General features: G+C 41.3%; 1 pseudogene; it reads left to right on the forward strand.

The window, feature by feature from the left end:
• The window catches only part of LOC103078427 (thymidylate synthase pseudogene), a 41,572-nt pseudogene extending 28,731 nt beyond the window's left edge, over positions 1–12,841 (forward strand).
• Positions 12,842–15,436: the final 2,595 nt, after the last annotated feature.

Consider the following 15,436-nt stretch of genomic DNA (forward strand, 5'->3'; position numbering starts at 1 on the left):
GGGAAAGAGAGAAAGTTGGAGAATTAAGCAGAGTTCATATACTGAACACTTTATCTCAAAGAGAATGTGAAACCATGGGAGGATTTGCATTTAAGAAAGGACACGTTGGCTGTTTTATGAAGAGTAAATTGGAGGGGGCAAGACAAGAGTCAGGGAGACCAGTTAAGAGGTTGTTGCCATATTCCAGCCAATAGGCTCTCTCCATTGCACCCACATTAAGACTTTTTGAGGCTCCTTCATGGCCTTCATCCCTTCTGCCTTGAAGCACAGATATTTATGCGCATGCTTTCTCTCTTCTTCCAGAACAATCTCCTTAAGGGTGGGAACAAAGTCACATAGCCTGATAATAACAGCCAGCACTTAACACTTAGGATATACTAAGCACACTGTATACGTAACATCTAATTCCACAATAACCACGCAAGACAGCTATTATCCCCCATTTACCAATGAAGAAACTCAAATTCAGAAATATTTGCCAAATAAGTATATGCACCAGCCCACACAGCTGGTAAATGGTGGCACTTGGATTCCCACCCAAGTCAGCCCTGCTCCAGATCTCTCCAAGCTCCTGTAGTGATCAATAAACACACATACAGTTGAGTTGCAAGATGTCTGAGTCCAATCTTATCAAACTACAGATTTTTCTTTTGATGCGTGTTTGCCTACAGAGGCAAATAAGTTACCCATATTTCAGGGTTGGTTTTTTTTTTCCTAGAGTACTCTATACCAGGGGGCGTTTTATTCTCACAGTGAATGTGAAAGTGAAATTTGAGGATTTTCGACACAATAGTATAAGGACTGAATGGACTTGACCAGCAATGTCAGAAGACGAGGAAGAGGATGCTGGAACCAAAGAGGAAAGTCAAGGCCAGCCAAGAGCATCAGTGGCAGGCTCTATGCAGTTCCAGGAAACATTAAAGGCTGGCATCACTCCCCGCTTAATCCATAATGTGACTGAGCCGCAAACCCAGAGATTTTGAGAAAAAAGAATCAGCAGAATTTTGCAGCTTTAATAGAATGTATAAGCAACTAAAAGTTTCAGGGAAGCCTTCACTTCATTACCTCAGCAGTCATACCCTGACCTTGTGGCCGCTCTTTGTGAAAAACCCTTTTATGTTTTTTCACATAAGTGGAATTAACATTTATATGGGGATTTTTTCCCTCCATGGCATGAACTCATGGTAGACAGATGCTTCAGTAGATTACAAGTAGTTTTTCAATGTCACATTTCTATAACAGTGTTACGGAACAAAACTAATTGTCATCAGGATTGGAGGCAATTCTATTCACAGCAAGATAAATTGGATTTCTAAACTGTGATTTCCATTGTGTTACCTCTATCTATCATGAAAGTTATCCTGATGTGCCCAGCAGTCAGGCTACGTACTTATACAGTGAGGTCCAGCTTTATGCTGAATTCATCATCTTTCGCTTCCTGAGGGAGGACAGAAGCACAATGGAAGCATAATTTTAGACCACCATCTAATGCAAGGGGTTAATGAGGATATACTACTCTAAATATCAGTATGAACCTTCAAAGACTAGAAGAAAACAGTCCATTCCCTAAGAAGATTAGACATCACTGTGAATTATCCAATTTATCACTGTGGAGTTTTGTGTGTATATGAAGCCCTCTCTCTCTCTCTCTCTCTCTCTCCCTCTCTCTCTCTCTCTCTCTCCTTTTTTAATAATACTTTTTAGATATATGCAAACAGTATAACTATTTCAGAATGCAAATCTCCATCAATAAAAACATCCCATCTTGCAATTTGTAAATTTGGACTCCACTAATCTTTTAATATATTAGGCAATGTCTTGGGTGGCATTTTCACAATCTATAAAAAAAATAAGATTTTCTAAGTGAATTACAAGATTAAAAATATTATGGAAAACAAGATGGATAGTGCAAATGTTCATACTGTTGTAATCGAAAGGCAAACAGGAGGTAGTAAAACTTAGGACCACAGACTTTATAGAGTCAGTCCTTCTAGGTTCGATCTTGTCTCACCATTGTTGTGACCTGGACAAATTACTTAACCTTACTGTGCCTCCATTTTCTTATCTGTAAAATGCAGATCATAATAATGCACACTTCATAGTAGATTGTCATGAAGATTAGAGTTAACAATATACTTAGAGAAGTTCCTGGCACACACTAAACACTCAGTGGTACAACTTATGATTACTATTGGTAATATAATCTGAAAGCATCCTTTTTTTAAAACAAATAAGTTATGAACTACTCATAGTTCTATCTCGATCACTCCAGCGATTTCCTTACAATCTCTAGCAGGCAGTATCATGTTGCTTCATTCACATTACTAAGTATCTTTGAAAATAAAAACACTGCAGTCCTAAAAAAAAAAAAAAAAAAAAATTTCTAGATTTCAATTTTCCCCACTTATTTTCTATTAGTGTTATTTTTCTATATTTAAAGTAAACCTAAGCGATCCAGCAAATACCTGGGCCTTGTTCCTTTATGTCCTGTCAAATCCTTACAGGATCTTGGAAAATATGACTACCTGCAACATTCCCCACTATGAGGACACAAGATAAAATTCCTTCATTTTTGGCATGGATCATTTATGTATATGGGAAATCATACTTATGTTTTATTTGCTAAATGCTAAAGGGAAAGGAGACATTAGACCCTAAAGTGTTTCAGAAAGAGGTAAAATAAAAAAGCGAATGCAAAAAAGTAACATTTTCCTAGTTCACGTGGATTAAGTAGAATCTATAAATACACAAGATGAGGTTTTCACAAGCAGCAAGTTAAAGAAGCTATCTCCACATTTTATCGATGCAAAACTGCCAAATCATTTTTCCTAAAATTTAAATGTTTCTATCTAACAAAACTGATTTTCTTGGGTCCAGGGAGGGTGTATTATTCATCCAGGTAGTATCTACCAAATATAGATTGTACAATAATCATTGACCTAAATAAATTTGAATGAACACATAGCACAGCACTGGGCTCAAGGGAGGCACTCAAATATTTTTTGAATGAATGAACCAGAGGAAGATGGATTGAAACTGCTTCCAGGTAATCTGTCTTGCAGCTTGTAATCAAGATTAAGAAAGAAATATAGGAGGGCAGAATGGATACCATCCCAAAATAATACACACACATACGTATCTAACATATGCATTCACATACACAAACTGAAGCAATCTCAATAATTAACATTCAAAAGTAACAGGAACTTAAACTACAGAAGAAAGACCAGCAATTCATATAGATAATGACAATATTAAGCAAATTGCCTTGGATCTAACCCACCGTTTAAAATAGTCTTGATCAGTTCTCGAGGGAGAAAATTTCACCAATTTATATAGTTTTGGCTTTTAAATCTGAAAAAAGGAAAGAAAGTTTCTGAAATGTCTGAGATCTAAACTCCTGTATCCCCTCCCTACAAATTCAAGTCTGGGTAACCATGTGTCAGCATCATTCCCCATCACTGGACCTGAGAGCTCAGTTCGGTCCTCCCATTTGACTTTCTTTTTTTTTTTTTTTTTTAACATCTTTACTGGAGTATAATTGCTTTACAATGGTGTGTTAGTTTCTGCTTTATAACAAAGTGAATTAGCTACACATATACATATATTCCCATAACTCTTCCCTCTTGCGTCTCCCTCCCTCCCATCCTCCCTATCCCACCCCTCTAGGTGGTCACAAAGCACCGAGCTGATCACCCTATGCTATGCGGCTGATTCTCACTAGCTATCAGTTTTACATTTGGTAGTGTATACATGTCCATGCAACTCTCTCACTGTGTCCCTGCTTACCCTTCCCGCTCCCCATGACTTCAGTCCATTCTCTAGTAGGTCTGCGTCTTTATTCCCATCCTGCTCCTACGTTCTTCATGACCTGTTTTTTTTTTTTTTTAGATTCCATATATATGTGTTAGCATATGGTATTTGTTTTTCTCTTTCTGACTTCACTCTGTATGACAGACTCTAGGTCCATCCACCTCACTACAAATAACTCAATTTCATTTCTTTTTATGGCTGAGTAATATTTCACTGTATATATGTGACACATCTTCTTTATCCATTCATCTGTCAATGGACACCTAGGTTGTTTCCATGTCCTGGCTATTGTAAGTAGAGCTGCAATGAACATTTTGGTACATGACTCTTTTTGAATTATGGTTTTCTCAGGGTATATGCCCAAGAGTGGGACTGCTGGGTCATATGGTAGTTCTATTTTTAGTTCTTTAAGGAACCTCCATACTGTTCCCCATAGTGGCTTTATCAATTTACACTCTCACCGACAGTGCAAAAGGGTTGCCTTTTCTCCACACCCTCTCCAGCATTTATTGTTTGTAGATTTTTTGATGATGGCCATTCTGACCAGTGTGAGGTGATGTGTCATTGTAGTTTTGATCTGCATTTCTCTAATGATTAATGATGTTGAGCATTCTTTCATGTGTTTGTTGGCAATCTGTATACCTTCTTTGGAGAAAGGTCTATTTAGATCTTCTGCCCATTTTTGGATTGGGTTGTTTGAATTTTGATATTGAGCTCCATGAGCTGTTTGTATATTTTGGAGATTAATCCTTCGTCAGTTGCTTCATTTGTAAATATTTTCTCCCATTCTGAAGGTTGTCTTTTCATCTTCTTTATGGGTTCCTTTGCTGTGCAAAAGCTTTTAAGTTTCAATAGGTCCCATATGTTTAGTTTTGTTTTTATTTCCATTTCTCTAGGAGGTGGGTCAAAAAGGATCTTGCTGTGATTTATGTCATGGAGTGTTCTGCCTATGTTCACCTCTAAGAGTTTGATAGTTTCTGGCCTTACATTTAGGTCTCTAATCCATTTTGAGTTTATTTTTTCTGTATGGTGCTAGGGAGTGTTCTAATTTCATTCTTTTACATGTAGCTATCCAGTTTTCCCAGCACCACTTATTGAAGAGGCTGTCTTTTCTCCACTGGACATTCCTGCCTCCTTTATCAAAAATAAGGTGACCATATGTGCATGGGTTTATCTCTGCGCTTTCTATCCTGTTCCATTGATCTATATTTCTGTTCTTGTGCCAGTACCATACTCTCTTGATTACTATAGCTTTGTAGTATAGTCTGAAGTCAGGGAGCCTGATTCCTCCAGCTCCGTTTTTTGTTCTCAAGATTGCTTTGGCTATTAGGGGTCTTTTGTATTTCCATACAAACTGTGAGATTGTTTGTTCTAGTTCTGTGAAAAATGCCAGTGGTAGTTTGATAGGGATTGCATTGAATCTGTAGATTGCTTTGGGTAGTAGAGTCATTTTCACAATGTTGATTCTTCCAAGCCAAGATAATTGTATATCTCTCCATCTATTGGTATTATCTTTAATTTCTTTCATCAGTGTCTTACAATTTTCTGCATACAGGTCTTTTAACTCCTTAGGTAGGTTTATTCCTAGGTATTTTATTCTTTTTGTTGCAGTGGTAAATGGGAGTGTGTCCTTAATTCCACTTTCAGATTTTTCATCATTAGTGTATAGGAATGCAAGAGATTTCTGTACATTAATATTGTATCCTGCTACTTTAGCAAATTCATTGATTAGCTCTACTAGTTTTCTGGTAGCATCTTTAGGGTTCTCTACGTATAGTATCATGTCATCTGCAAACAATGACAGCTTTGCTTCTTCTTTTCCGATTTGGATTCCTTTTATTTCTTTTTCTTCGCTGACTGCTGTGGTTAAAACTTCTAAAACTATGTTGAATAAGAGTGGTGAGAGTGGGCAACCTTGTCTTGCTCCTGATCTTAGAGGAAATGGTTTCAGTTTTTCACCATTGAGGACAATGTTGGCTGTGGGTTTGTCATATATGGCCTTTATTCTGTTGAGGTAAGTTCCCTCTATGCCTACTTTCTGGAGGGTTTTTATCATAAATGGGTGTTGAATTTTGTCAAAGCTTTTCCTGCATCTATTGAGGTGATCATATGGTTTTTATTCTTGTATCACATTGATTGATTTGCGTATATTGCAGAATCCTTGCATTTCTGGGATAAACTCCACTTGATCATGGTGTATGATCCTTTTAATGTGATGTTGGATTCTGTTTGCTAGTATTTTGTTGAGGACTTTTGCATCTATGTTCATCAGTGATATTGGCCTGTAGTTTTCTTTCTTTGTGACATCTTTGTCTGGTTTTGTTATAAGGGTGATGGTGGCCTTATAGAATGAGTTTGGGAGTGTTCCACCCTCTGCTATATTTTGGAAGAGTTTGAGAAGGATAGGTATTAGCTCTTCTCTAAATGTTTGATGGAATTTGCCTGTGAAGCCATCTGGTCTTGGGCTTTTGTTTTTTGGAAGATTTTTAATCACAGTTTCAATTTCAGTGCTTGTGATTGGTCTGTTCATATTTTCTATTTCTTCCTGATTCAGTCTTGGCAGGTTGTGCATTTCTAAGAATTTGTCCATTTCTTCCAGGTTGTCCATTTTATTGGCATAGAGTTGCTTGTAGTAATCTCTCATGATCCTTCGTATTTCTGCAGTGTCAGTTGTTACTTCTCCTTTTTCATTTCTAATTCTATTGATTTGTCTTCTCCCTTTTTTTCTTGATGAGTCTGGCTAATGGTTTATCAATTTTGTTTACCTTCTTAAAGAACCAGCTTTTAGTTTTATTGATCTTTGCTATTTTTCCTCCATTTCTTATTCACTTATTTCTGATCTGATCTTTATGATTTCTTTCCTTCTGCTAACTTTGGGGGTTTTTTGTTCTTCTTTCTCTAATTGCTTTAGGTGTAAGGTTAGGTTCTTTATTTGAGATGTTCTTTGTTTCTTAAGGTACGATTGTATTGCTATAAACTTCCCTCTTAGAATTGCTTTTGCTGCAACCCGTAGGTTTTGGGTCATCGTGTTTTCACTGTCATTTGTTTCTAGGTATTTTTTTATTTCCTCTTTGATTTCTTCAGTGATCTCTTGGTTATTAAGTAGTGTATTGTTTAGCCTCCATGTGTTTGTATGTTTTACACATTTTTTCCTATAACTGATATCTAGTTTCATAGCATTGTGGTCAGAAAACAATGCTTGATACGATTTCAATTTTCTTAAAGTTACCAAGTCTTGATTTGTGACCCAAGATATGATCTACCCTGGAGAATGTTCCATGAACACTTGAGCAGAAAGTGCATTCTGTTGTTTTTGGATGGAATGTCCTATAAATATCAATTAAGTCCATCTTGTTTAATGTATCATTTAAAGCTTGTGTTTCTTTATTTATTTTCATTTTGGATGATCTGTCCATGGTGAAAGTGCGGTGTTAAAGTCCCCTACTGTAATTGTGTTACTGTCGAGCTCCCCTTTTATGGCTGTTAGTATTTGCCTTATGTATTGAGGTGTTCCTATGTTGGATGCATAAATATTCACAATTGTTATATCTTCTTCTTGGATTGATCCCTTGATCATTAGGTAGTGCCCCTCTTTGTCTCTTGTAATAGTCTTTGTTTTAAAGTCTATTTTGTCTGATATGAGAATTGCTACTCCAGCTTTCTGTTGATTTCCATTTGCATGGAACATCTTTTTCCATCCCCTCACTTTCAATCTGTATGTGTCCCTAGGTCTGAAGTGGGTCTCCTGTAGACAGCATATATACAGGTCTTGTTTTTGTATCCATTCAGCCAGTCTATATCTTTTGGTGGGAGCATTTAATCCATTTACATTTAAGGTAATTATCGATATGTATGTTCCTATTCCCATTTTCTTAATTGTTTGGGGTTTGTTTTTGTAGGTCTTTTCCTTCTCTTGTGTTTTCTACCTAGAGAAGTTCCTCTAGCATTTGTAGTAAAGCTGGTTTGGTGCTGCTGAATTCTCTTAACTTTTGCTTGTCTGTAAAGGTTTTAATTTCTCCATCAAATCTGAATGAGATCCTTGCTGGGTAGAGTAATCTTGGTTGTAGGTTTTTCCCTTTCATCACTTTAAATATGTTCTGCCAGTCCCTTCTGGCTTGCAGAGTTTCTGCTGAAAGTTCAGCTGTTAACCTTATGGGGATTCCCTTGTATGCTATTTGTTGTTTTTCCCTTGCTGCTTTTAATATTTTTTTCTTTGTATCTAATTTTTGATAATTTGATTATTATGTGTCTTGGAGTGTTTCTCCTTGGATTTATCCTGTATGAGACTCTCTGCACTTCCTGGACTTGATTAACTATTTCCTTTCCCATATTAGGGAAGTTTTCAACCATAATCTCTTCAAATATTTTCTCAGTCCCTTTCTTTTTCTCTTCTTCTTCTGGAACCCCTATAATTAGAATGTTGGTGCGTTTAATGTTGTCCCAGAGGTCTCTGAGCCTGTCCTCAGTTCTTTTCATTCTTTTTTCTTTATTCTGCTCTGCAGTAGTTATTTCCACTATTTTATCTTCCAGGTCACTTATCCGTTCTTCTGCCTCAGTTATTCTGCTATTGATTCCCTCTAGAGAACATTTAATTTCATTTATTGTGTGTTCATCATTGTTTGTTTGCTCTTTAGTTCTTCTAGGTCCTTGTTAAATGGTTCTTGCATTTTGTCTATTCTATTTCCAAGATTTTGGATCATCTTTACTATCATTATTCTGAATTCTTTTTCAGGTAGACTGCCTATTTCCTCTTCATTTGTTAGGTCTGGTGAGTTTTTATCTTGCTCCTTCATGTGCTGTGTGTTTTTCTGTCTTCTCATTTTGCTTATCTTACTGTGTTTTGGGTCTCCTTTTCACAGGCTGCAGGTTCGTAGTTCCCATTGTTTTTGGTGTCTGCCCCCATTGGCTAAGGTTGGTTCAGTGGGTTGTGTAGGTTCCTGGTGGAGGGGACTAGTGTTTGTGTTCTGGTGGATGAGGCTGGATCTTGTCTTTCTGGTGGGCAGGTCCACGTCTGGTGGTGTGTTTTGGGGTGCCTGTGACCTTATTATGATTTTAGGCAGCCTCTCTGCTAATGGGTGGGGTTGTGTTCCTGTCTTGCTAGTTGTTTGGCATAGGATGTCCAGCACTGGAGCTTGCTGGTCATTGAGTGGAGGTGGGTCTTGGCATTGAGATGGAGATCTCTGGTAGATTTTCGGAGTTTGATATTACATGGAGCTGGGAGGTTACTTGTGGACCAGTGTCCTGAACTCGGCTCTCCCACCTCAGAGGCACAGGCCTGACGCCTGGCCGGAGCACCAAGACCCTGTCATCCATACGGAAAAAGAGAAATATATATATTTTCTATTCAGGTATTCCACAGATGCAGGGTACATCAAGTTGATTGTGGAGATTTAATCCGCTGCTCCTGAGGCTGCTGGGAGAGATTTCCCTTTCTCTTCTTTGTTCCCACAGCTCCCGCGGTTCAGATCTCTGCGTGCAGGTCGCCGGAGGGCGTCTGTTCCCCCTCAGACAGGACGGGATTAAAACACCAGCTGATTCGGGGGCTCTGGCTCACTCAGGCCGGGTGCAGGGAGGGGTACGGAGTGCGGGGCGAGCCTGCGGCGGCAGAGGCCAGCATGACGTTGCAGCAGCCTGAGGCACACCGTGCGTTCTCCCGGGGAAGCTGTCCCTGGATCACGGGACCCTGGCAGTGGCGGGCTTCAAAGGCTCCCTGGAGGGGCGGTTTGGAGAGTGACCTGTGCTCGCACATGGGCTTCTTGGTGGCGGCAGCAGCGGCCTTAGCGTCTCATGCCCGTCTCTTGGGTCCGCACTGATAGCAGCGGCTTGCGCCCGTCTCTGGAGCTCCTTTAAGCAGCGCTCTTAATCCCCTCTCCTCGCGCACCAGGAAGCAAAGAGGCAAGAAAAAGTCTCTTGCCTCTTCGGCAGCTCCAGACCTTTTCCCGGACTCCCTCCTGGCTAGCCGTGGTGCACTAACCCCTTCAGGCTGTGTTCACGCAGCCAACCTCAGTCCTCTCCCAGCGCTGGGCTTTGCGAGCCTCAGCTCGCAGCCCCGCCCGCCCCGGCGGGTGAGCAAACAAGCCTCTCGGGCTGGTGAGTGCTGGCACCGATCCTGTGGGCGGAATCTCTCCGCTTTGCCTTCCGCACCCCTGTTGCTGTGCTCTCCTCCGTGGCTCCAAAGCTTCCCCCCCACCGTCACCCTCACCGCGGTCTCCACCCGCGAAGGAGCTTCCTAGTGTGTGGAAACCTTTCCTCCTTCACAGCTCCCTCCCACTGGTGCATGTCCAGTCCCTATTCTTTTGTCTCTGTTGTTTCTTTTTCCTTTTGCCCTACCCAGGTACGTGGGGAGTTTCTTGCCTTTTGGGAGGTCTGAGGTCTTCTGCCAGCGTTCAGTAGGTGTTCTGCAGGGGCTGTTCCACATGTAGTTGTATTTCTGATGTATTTGTGGGGAGGAAGGCGATCTCCGCGTCTTACTCTTTCGCCATCTTAAAGCTCCTCTCCCACGTGACTTTATTATTCCGAAGATTTTCAGGACATTGGAGGGCTTCCCTGGTGGCGCAGTGGTTGAGTGTCCGCCTGTCGATACAGGGGACACGGGTTCATGCCCCGGTCCGAGAAGAGCCCACATACCACGGAGCAGCTGGGCCCGTGAGCCATGGCCGCTGAGCCTGCGCGTCCGGAGCCTGAGCTCCGCAACGGGAGAGGCCACAGCAGTGAGAGGCCCGCGTACCACAAAAAAAAGACATTTGAAGGCCGTTAAACTCTCTTATTCTTCTCAGCCCCTGCCCAGTCCAGCCAAGATGGCAGACAGTTTCCCGAACGGTTATGTCAAGGATTGAAATGAGGGGGGATTATCTCTTTCTACTGAGACTAGTGTATCCATCCTATGGAAGACAATAAATAGAAAGGGATAACCTATGTTTTAATCAAGGGTGCTGTTTTCCATAGTAGAAATATGCAGGAAATTTCCCCCAAATTTTATTTCATATGCTATCATTTCTCAACACTGACTTCTGTTCATAAATCAGCTTCACTGGGAAATGTCCATTTAGAATAGCATATTTAGGCATTCCAAGTAGCCCAAAGAGAAGCCATTTACACATTCTGCTGTAGCCCCAAGTAAGGTCAGTTCCACTGAGGCATATTGTAAAATTAAAAAAACATTTAAAAGGCGTTGAAGAAAGTTCATAATCAAAGGAGATCATATGTACATTCACAGAGGAGATGTAGATGTTACACTGAGATTTGCCAATCTGTCAAGGAAAATAACCCAGGGCCAGAAGGAAGAAATTCTTTTCTGCTAAGGCCGACCAAAGTAAGGGGAAGCAGCCCAGCCCACGTCTGCCAACAACGCTTTGCCCACAGCAATTAAAAACTCTGGGTGGAATACTGAAAACATCTTTTTTTAAGGCGTTTATGGGCTCACGAAGAAAATTAAGAATCCTCAAAACCCAAAAATCAAGAGAAAGTGGAAACACAGAGAAATAGAGCCCCAAAGTTGACATTTACTCTGAGGGCATTTGCCCAACTCCAGAGTCCCTGAACTTCATTTTCTGACCTTAAATATCATAAGGGTCAATCTAAAGTCGGATGTCCTACAGGAGATCCCCTCCCTCCATAAAGTGGAACCACAAAAAGCCACACTCACAATATCAGGGTGAACAAGAAATCAGCCAGCCACAGCCAAAGGAGGCAGCAAATAAAATTGCCTGCCCGGCCCTAAATGCTGTCACTAGAAAAGTCTCCCTCGAGAATTCTTAACACAAGCTGATTCTTTCGAAAGTTTGTAGCCCAAACACATAATACCTTGGACTGAGAAACCTTAAATAAATACGTCAGGATAAAACTGTCCCACATTGGTAATGCCCCAGACATTTGGCAGAAACAAATGAGAATCCTAAAAGAACCCACCTTCAACGTAGGCCTCAAAAATTCCCATGGGTAAAAATTATGAAGAGAGTCAAAAATCCCAAACCACGGGAAGGATTTAACTCACCGTGGAAGAGTCAGCAGAAGCAGCAGGTGACATGAACTAACCTATAAACTTCAGATACTGGAAGAAACCTACAAGTATGTCTACTATGCTTAAGAAATAAAAGGGGAGGGTTTCCCTGGTGCCGCAGTGGTTGAGAGTCTGCCTGTCGATGCAGGGGTTCGTGCCCCAGTCCGGGAAGATCCGACATGCCGCAGAGCGGCTAGGCCCGTGAGCCGTGGCCACTGAGCCTGCACGTCCGGAGCCTGTGCTCCGCACCGGGAGAGACCACAACAGTGAGAGGCCCGCGTACCGCAAAAAAAAAAAAAAAAAAAAAAAAAAAAAAAAAGAAAGAAAAGGGGAGATTGAAACTGTGACTAAGAATAAAAAGACTTTAGTGGTCACAGGAAGAGCCGCGGTCTCCTGAGTGAAAATCTGGGATGCCTACAGGTCCCGAGACTTCTTGGACAGCCTGGTACTCTCCACCAAAGAAGAAGGGGATTTAGGCCTAGTTTATAGCTTTCAGTGGAGGCTTTTGGTGGCCGAATACAAAGATGTGGATTTGAATTTATTCAGGTCAAGGAGCAGACCAACTGCAAAAGGTGATTGACACAATCAAAACCAACCCTGAAGACAGAAGAATCATTCTATGTGCTTGGAATCGAAAGATCTTCCTCTCATACCCCACCACCCTGCCCCTGTGCCATGCCCTTTGCCACTTCTACGTGGTGAACCATGACTGTCCTGCAGCTGTACCAGAAGTCAGGAGACAGGGGCCTGGGTGTGTCCTTCAACATCGCCAGCTATGCCCTGCTCACCTACATGATTGCACACATCACAGGCCTGAAGCCAGGTGACTCTGTACACACTTTGGGAGATGCACACATTTACCTGGATCACACTGAGCTGCTGAAAATGCAGCTTTAGGGAAAATCAAGGCCTTTCCCAAAGCTCAAAATCCTTGGGAAAGTTGAGAAAATCGATGACCTCAAGGCTGAAGACTTTCAGATTGAAGGCTACAGTCCCCATCCCACTATTAAAATGGAAATGGCTGTTTAGAGTGCTATTTTTTTTTATTAAGGTATGGTTGATTTGCAGTGTTTGAGGTGTACAGCAGGGTGATTTGGTTGTGTATACTTTTTCAGATTATTTTCCATTGAAGGTTGTTGCAGGATGTTGAATATGGCTCCCTATGCTGTGCAGTGAGCCCTTGTTTTTTATCTATGTTGCATATAGTGGTTTGTATCTGTTGGTCCCAAATTCCTAATTTATCCTTCCCCCACCTTTCTCCTTTGGTAATCATAAATTTGTTTTCTATGTCTGTGAGTCTATTTCTGGTTTGTTTGTTTGTTTTTATTTATTTTTGGCTGCATTGGGTCTTTGTTGCTGCACGTGGGCTTTCTCTAGTTGAGGCGAGCAGGAACTACTCTTCATTGCGGTGCATGGGCTTCTCATTGCAGTGGCTTCTCTTGTTGTGGCGCACGGGCTCTAGGCACACAGGCTCAGTAGTTGTGGCTCTTGAGCTCTAGAGAGTAGTTGTGGTGCACAGGCTTAGTTGCTCCACGGCATGTGGAATCTTCATGGACCAGGGCTCGAACCCGTGACCCCTGAATTGGCAGGCAGATTCTTAACCACTGCACCACCAGGGAAGTCCCCTCTGTTTTGTAAATAAGTTCAGTTGTATCATTTTTTTAGATTCCACATATAAGTGATATTATATGGTACTTGTCTTTCTCTTTCTGACTTACTTCACTTTGTATGATAATCTCTAGTTGCATCCATGTTGCTGCAAATGGCATTATTTCATTCTTTTTATAGCTGAGTAATATTCCATTACATATATACCACACCTTCTTTACCCATTCATCTGTCAATGGACATTTAGGTTGCTTCCATGTCTTGGCCATTGTAAATAGTGCTGATATGAAAATGGGGTGCATGTATCTTTTTGAATTAGAGTTTTCATCTTTTCCAGATATACACCCAGGAGTGGGATTGCTGGATCATATGGTAACTCTATTCTTAGATTTTTTAAGGAACTTCCATACTGTTCTCCCTACTGGCTGCACCAATTTGCATTCCCACCAACAATGTAGGATTGCTTTTTCTCCACACCCTCTCCAGCATTTATTCTTTGTAGACTTTTTGATGATGGCCATTCTGACTGGTGTGAGGTAGTACCTCACTGTAGTTTTAATTTGCGTTTCTCTAGTAATTAGCAAAGTTGAGCATCTTTTCATGTGCCTGTTGGCCATCTGTATGTCTTCTTTGGAGAACTGCCTATTTGGGCCTTCTGGCCATTTTTTGTTTTTGTTTTTGTTTTTTTTGCAGTACACAGGACTCTCACTGTTGTGGCCTCTCCCGTTGCGGAGCACAGGCTCCGGACGCGCAGGCTCAGCGGCCATGGCTCATGGACCCAGCCGCTCCGCAGCATGTGGGATCTTCCCGGACCGGGGCACGAACCCGTGTCCCCTGCATCGGCAGGCGGACTCTCAACCACTGCGCCACCCGGGAAGCCCCTTCTGGCCATTTTTTGATTGGGTTTTTTGTTTTTTAGAGTGCTTTTTTTTTAACATCTTTATTGGAGTATAACTGATTTACAACGTTGTGTTAGTTTCTGCTGTATAACAAAGTGAATCAGCTATATGTATGCATATATCCCCATATCCCCTCCCTCTTGTGTCTCCCTCCCACCTTTCCTATCCCACCCCTCTAGGTGGTCACAAAGCACCGAGCTGATCTCCTTGTGCAATGCAGCTGCTTCCAGCTAGCTATCTATTTTACATTTGGTAGTGTGTATATGTCAATGCTATTTTAGAGTGCTTTTAAAGGAGTTGTTTGAAGGATATTTACACCCAGGTAAAAGTTTACTTTGCTCTAAAGAAAGGAGGAACTAGGTCAAAACCTGTTGGTGACCTATCAATTGTTATTGATTAACCTTTAAGGATGTTGCCACTGGCACATAGAACTGTGCTGGTTCTCTTAGTAATATAAGGCCTTGAGTTTGGTTAATTCACTGAGGATGTATGAAAATGTCGAGATTGTGAATAAAGTCAGGAAAGAGAAAATTTATATATCTTAACAAAAACATGTACATGCATTTCAATACCATACTCAAACTTCCCAATTCATGTTTTTATGATGATGGTCAGTGACTTTCAAGAGTTATATATTACTATTCCCCCAGATTTGAGCAAGCCAAATAATACCATCAGTCATGATAATGCCTAGTGTGGTTATGAACATTTAAAGTTATATTTGTTGGGCTTCCCTGGTGGTGCAGTGGTTGAGAGTCCACCTGCCGATGCAGGGGACACGGGTTCATGCTCCGGTCTGGGAAGATCCTACATGCCCCGGAACGGCTGGGCCCATGAGCCATGGCTGCTGAGCCTGCGCCTCCGGAGCCTGTGCTCCGCAACGGGAGAGGCCACAACAGTGAGAGGCCCGCGTACCGCAAAAAAAAAAAAAAAAAGGATGAACTTTAGAAACATATTGAATATAAGAAGTCATCAGAGAATGCGCACCCTTATGATTCCATTTATATAAAAGTCAGAAACATGTAAACTAAATAGTATATTATTTGTGGACAGAGATTTATGTAGTAAAACCATAAAAAATGGACCTAGAGATTGTGATACTAAGTGAAATAAGTCT

Source organism: Lipotes vexillifer, unplaced genomic scaffold (assembly GCF_000442215.2).
Source record: "Lipotes vexillifer unplaced genomic scaffold, Lipotes_vexillifer_v1.1 scaffold387, whole genome shotgun sequence".
NCBI classification, from domain to species: domain Eukaryota; kingdom Metazoa; phylum Chordata; class Mammalia; order Artiodactyla; family Lipotidae; genus Lipotes; species Lipotes vexillifer.